The sequence below is a fragment of the Sodiomyces alcalophilus genome (genome assembly GCF_042370955.1).
Source record: "Sodiomyces alcalophilus JCM 7366 unplaced genomic scaffold ACRALscaffold_2, whole genome shotgun sequence".
In the NCBI taxonomy this organism is placed as follows: Eukaryota; Fungi; Ascomycota; class Sordariomycetes; order Glomerellales; family Plectosphaerellaceae; genus Sodiomyces; species Sodiomyces alcalophilus.
In genome coordinates this window covers 2,556,263-2,562,262 of record NW_027263533.1, presented here as the reverse complement: position 1 = coordinate 2,562,262, position 6,000 = coordinate 2,556,263, and positions in this window count along the sequence as shown.

Sequence of the window (6,000 nt, the reverse complement as noted above, 5' to 3'; positions counted from 1 at the left end):
GCGGGTAATAGTAGTAACGATAATACGCCGGGTACTATCGATAGGATATAGGGGTCGTAGCCCTCTTCTATCCTTATATTCTCTTAAGCTAGGTAGGGCCCCCTCCTATAAAGTCTATACCCGCTTATATTTACTAGGCCTATATTCGGGTAGCGTTACCCGAGTAGCTTAAACGTATACGATCTTTACCGCGTTACTTATTAGGGTAAGATAGATACTCGTGATCCGTTAGTGAATACTTATCGGGAGGTCGCTAACTAATCGTAATCTTTATAATAAGGTAGGAAGTATATTATTATACGGTGTCTTATCCACTATATAATCCGGCTATCTTAATAGGCCGTTTACCGGGTTTATCTTGCCTGGGCGGTGTTAAACCTTGAAGTCGAATAATAATAATCGGTATACCTATCTAGTAAGCCTTCCGTGAAGGTCCCGTGCCGGCGCGTTTAGCACGCCCTTAAGCGCCTAATAGTCTGTTAGCACTATAAACGCCTATCCCGTGCCTTTAAGATAGTGGCGCTAATACTTAAGGCTCTCTATTATAGCTAATAGCTCCTGCTATCCTATACCCTATTATTACTCTGTTTCGGAAAGCTTCCGCGAGAAATAGGCGACCGGTCGCTATCTAGTCTCGTACTTCTAACTTAGGATCTCGGAAATAGCCTTATTTAAGGTATCCGTCTTAACCCTTATATCCAGTACTAGGTTCTAGTGCCGTAGAATAATCGCCGACCTAAAGGCGACTTTTAGTAATTCGAACGCCCGCTTAGCGCTATCCGGGAACTTAAAAGGTCCCTTTTTTTTACCCGCCTAACTACCTTTTAGTAGCGTAGTTAATAGCGCGGTGACTCTAGAATATCCCTTAATAAACCTTTTATAGAAATTAGCAAAACCAAGGAAAACTTAGATATTATAAAATAACCCGGGCGCCGGCTACTCGGCGACCGCACGTATACGTTCCAGATCTATTATAATACCCTCGCGGGTTACTACGAACCCTAGGAAATCCACTTAGTTACGGTAAAATTCGTATTTTAATAGTTTCGCGTATAGCTAGGCCCTATAAAGCCGATCTAAAACCTTCTTTAGGTCCTTTATATGCTATTCCCTTAATATAGAATATATAAGGATATTATATAGGTAAACGATATAATATATATCCAGTAAACCGGTAAGCGCTTAGTAAACGTACGCTTAAAAGGTAGCCGGAGTATTCGTTAGCCCGAATAGCATAACCGTATACTTATAGTAGCCGTATCGTATTCTAAACGCTATTTTTTAGCGGTCCTTTTTCTTAATCCGGATCCTATAATAGGTATCTCGGATATCCACCTTAGAAAAGTACTTTACCCCGGTAAGCCTATCTAATAGCTCGCCGACTAGGGGTAGGGGGTACTTATTCTTAATCGTTATAGCGTTTAACCCTTAATAATTAATATAGAGTCGTAAGCTACTATCCTTTTTAGGTATAAATAGCACTAATAAGCCTATAGGGCTCGTCGATTATTAGATACGACCGCTTGTTATCCCTTCGGCGATATACTTCTTTAGCTCCTTTAGCTAGGCTTAAGATAAGGGATATAACGGCCTAAACGGCGGTTCCTTCCTGTTTTATAAGTTAATCGTGTATTCGGCGTCCTTTAGTAAGGGTGGCTCCTTTATAGCCTACTCCGAAAACACGTCCTAATAGTTAGCGATTTCCGGCGGTAGTTCGACGACTAGTCCGTATATCACCTTATTATTATCTATAGACGGAATAGTTATATCCGGCGTCCCCGGTGCGATAATAGTAGCGGTAGCGATATATATAATATATACCTTCGCTTGCTTTTCGATAACCTCGCGAGCCTATAGCTCGGGGTCTATAATTAAGATTAGCCCGTAGATAAATATTTAGCGGGCCGTATTAATTATAATATCTTCCTAACCTATACTATCGTTTAAGAGCAGTAATTATCCGGTACCCTTAGGTTAATCCGTATATAGGAAGACCCTTTTTAATAGGCGTGGCCGCCCTTCTGCGTCTAGTAAATAGAAAGCTAAGCCGTACGCTCCGCGAACCCTTACCGGGCTATTATTAAAGCCTTCGATCTCCGGAGTCTTAACCTCTAAGAGCGGTTTTAACCCTAGGCGTTCCATTAACGCCGGGCTAATAATATCTACCTACGTATAGGTATCTAAATCTATATAGAACTTGATCTCCTTTCTATAACGGATTACTATCGCTATAAATCTTGCTACCTCGCCTACTATGATCGCTAGCCGGTTATCGGGTATAGGTCCGGCCCCCTTATTACCTATACCGACTTATTTCCTAACGAGTAGAGTTCTTTAACCCGAATATCGTTATTAAGGTCGTTACGCGTAGCGTGTATATTACTAACGCGGGCGCGAGCCTTCGCCGCCCTGTTATCGGTTATCCGTTATTCCTTATTACTATAATAGTCCTTAGAATAGTGGCCCTTTTTACTATAGTTATAGCATTTACCCGTAAAGGCCCGTATACTAGGCTACGCTTATAAAGGCTCTGGGCCCGAGCCTGATACCTTTTAACCCGTTAGGGGCGCCCCCTTTAAGTCCGTCTTACCTGGCTCGGCGGGCGTACGCCGACTAGTCGCCGGGGTGCTTACCCGGCTTAAGCGACCGTCCGAACGCTAGAAGTTTAATAGGGTCCTCTTATAACTAGTATCCGATCGCTTACTGCTCGCCTTCTCGATAAGGCTTATATCCTAGAATAGCTGCGCCTCTTAAGCTAGCGTCACGGCCTTATCTAGTTTAGTTCTCCGCTCTTATATCTTATCCTTAATACGTAGAGGTAGCCGGCTAAAGTAGTTATAGGTATATTCCTCGCTTCCGCTCGTCTCCTGGCCTAGCAGTCTATATAGGTTATCCTACCGTTTAAATAGCTTTATCGGCGTTATATCGCCGGTTATTTATAGCTTATAAAGTTCTTTACGGTAATAATACCGTTATATATCCCGGGATAAATACTCTCGCTAAATAAACACTATAAAGTCGTTCTAATTCGGGTTAGTGATTTTCCGGGTATAGTACCTCTAGGACGTCTAAAAGGCATATTCGAGCTTTATTAAAGCCTATTCGATCTGCTATAGCACTAGGGCACCAGGTCGGAACTAGTTCCTAGCCTTAATCGCTACTAACTAATCGTCGATTTTTATAACCGTGGATAACTCTCTAATTAGCTTATAATTATATACCGGCGGTTTTTCGTAATCGCGCCGGGGCGCCGGTTATTTAGTAAGCTTCTCTATAATTACTCGATTAATCCCGCTCTATTACTAGAGATACTATGAAAATATCGTAATTAACGCCTTTTATGTTAATATCGAGGGGCCGGCGACGGATCGCCGATTAACCTACGAACCACTATCTTTAGGACCGAGTATAACCGGCGTATCCGTTAACCCCTTATGTTTATCCGGTCCCTGCTTAGGCACCGTTATTATTAGTTTCGGTATAACGGGCGCCTACTTAGTGTCCGCCTTATTAGGTCCCCCCGGGGGGACGCTTATTCCTCGAGTCCTTCTTAGTGGTATCTTCGGCCTAACTACCTTAAAGGTATAGAAGTTAAAGAATTATAACGAAAGGAAAGTCCGTAGACTTTAGTTAAGGAAAAGATATCATAGAAAGGCTTAATAGCTTAGTATCGCAGAGTGATCGCAGTATATTCGTTAACTAAGCGCTGACTTTAAACTAAGACTTTAACTTAAGGGATTAAACTGATCCCTTAACATACGTATAGAGATAGGTTCGGATCGGTGGTCCGTGCGCGGCTATTGGTCCGACTGCATGCCGATAGGTCTGCGATTATCTTGTTATAGATAAATAATAGACTATAGATTATTTAAATTTTACGATATCCGATAGCGATATCTATATATACAGGGATAATAATTTCGGCCTATATAATAGCAATAATACCGACGACTAGGATAATACTATAATAACTACCGGGGTAAATAACCTATAAACAACTACTCCTTAAGTAATAGCCAACTAGCTAACGGATCCGTAATAATAACAGGCTCCCGCCTAGGCGCTAAACACGAACACACAGAAAGCGACTAGCCCGTAGCCGACCCAGGATAACGCTTAAGTTAAATAAATATTCGTAGACTAATAGTTTACTATCGCTAGAGCCGAAGGTATAATCGATTAGTATATAGCCGCTAAAGTGGATAATTTACTAAGATCTATGTTTTTCGACTATATAGACCTCGTGGTCAGGCTTAGGAATAAGCTGGCCGCCGGGAAGTCTTCCGTTAAACACTATATTATTATATTAGCACTTAGAGATAAAGGAACTATTAAACCAGATTAGCCGAGTATAATAAACTAAGAGGTTATCGTTAATTAGATTATATAATAGAAACAGAACGGCTAAAATAATAGATAGCGAAAGCGACTAGTATCCCCTAGCGACTCGCAGGAATTTATAAAGGTAAACCCTAGAAAGAAAAAGAAGGCAGTTAGCGACCCTAAGGGTATAATCGTAATCCCTACGCAGATAATAAGCGTTACCCTAATATAAATAAGTGGCCAGATAATATAACCGATAATAAATTTCGCGATAAAAGATAAGTTAACCGCCGTAGATATAAGATCGAATAACTATATAAAGCGCCTAAAAAGAATAATCGGCGACGGAAATAAGGTAATTAACGATAAACTTATCTAATAAGTAAACGATTTCTAAAAGAAGCTCGACTAGAGAGCAGATATTATATATAAAGGATAGGATAGATATTATATTCGAATTAACTAACTAAAGGGCGACGGCTAACGGTAATAGGCAGAGATAAAGCAAATTAATAAGAAGGTTAAAGATAATCAGGTAATCACCGAGGTAAGTATTAGGGCACTAAAGGCGTAGATTATAACGATATAGAAGGAAATTACTTAGCTAAAGAAAGCTATAAAGACTCAGAAATAGACTAAATCGGCTTACCCGAAATCGGCCCAGCTAAGCGCGTCCTAGCCGAGTACATCATAGCCGTAATTACAAGCTCCGCGACTATAACCGGTTTAGAAGAAGACGTAGCCCTTATAGCCGTAATCCTCGTAGCCGTAATCTTCGTAGCCATAGTCCTCGTAACAGCAGCCCTAATCTTCGTAGCCGTAAGCTTAATCTATATCTTAATAGAATTCCTAGTCTATAGACTAGCTAGAAGATTCCGACTAATCGATAGGATACACGGTCTAAGTATAAGGGAATAAGACGGAGAACAGAGGAGAAGGCGAATAGCGGGGCGTAGGAATAAAAAAAATAAGTTTCGGAGAGGGATAAATAAGATAAATTTACTTCGAGAAAACGAATACCGGTTTTACTTTAAGTATCGGCATAAACAAGGAAACATAAAGAAGTAGTATAGTAAATCGGGACGATTTACTTTTACGAGGGAGGGCACTTATTATATATATCTACTAGCTTAGTCACACACACTCTCTTTAGTTAGCGGGACTATTATAGATATTAGTCTATAGTCCTATAGAGCTCCGCGAGCTCACACTTTTATAATACATCTTGACTTCTTATAAAATCTGTTTATACACGTCTATAACCTCACAAACACGGGATTCCGCGTAGCAATAAGTGACTTAATAACGGTCTTCCGTAGCCTAACGCTATATTAAAAAAACTAAGGGGAAGACCTAGCCCTAATAAGAGCCTACCGAATAAATAAGGTGGAGTTTTCTATAACAGGAGTTCTTTTTAGCCTTATTAGTTACTAAATCGTCCTATAGGCCTTTAAACGGATCCGAACCATAGTAGCTTTGCTAAAGATAATATAAGGAAGCTCGCTACCGGATCTAAGGCCCTACTAACCGTATACTATCACGATATCTCTAGGCCTACCCTGCTAGTATATAGTGTTTATATATCTACGGGATTCTAAGCCGCTTAATATCACGTTAATCGATATCCACTATAGAGGGGTGGTTCGGAACCCAGTGCCATGTCGTTAGGACGTCACG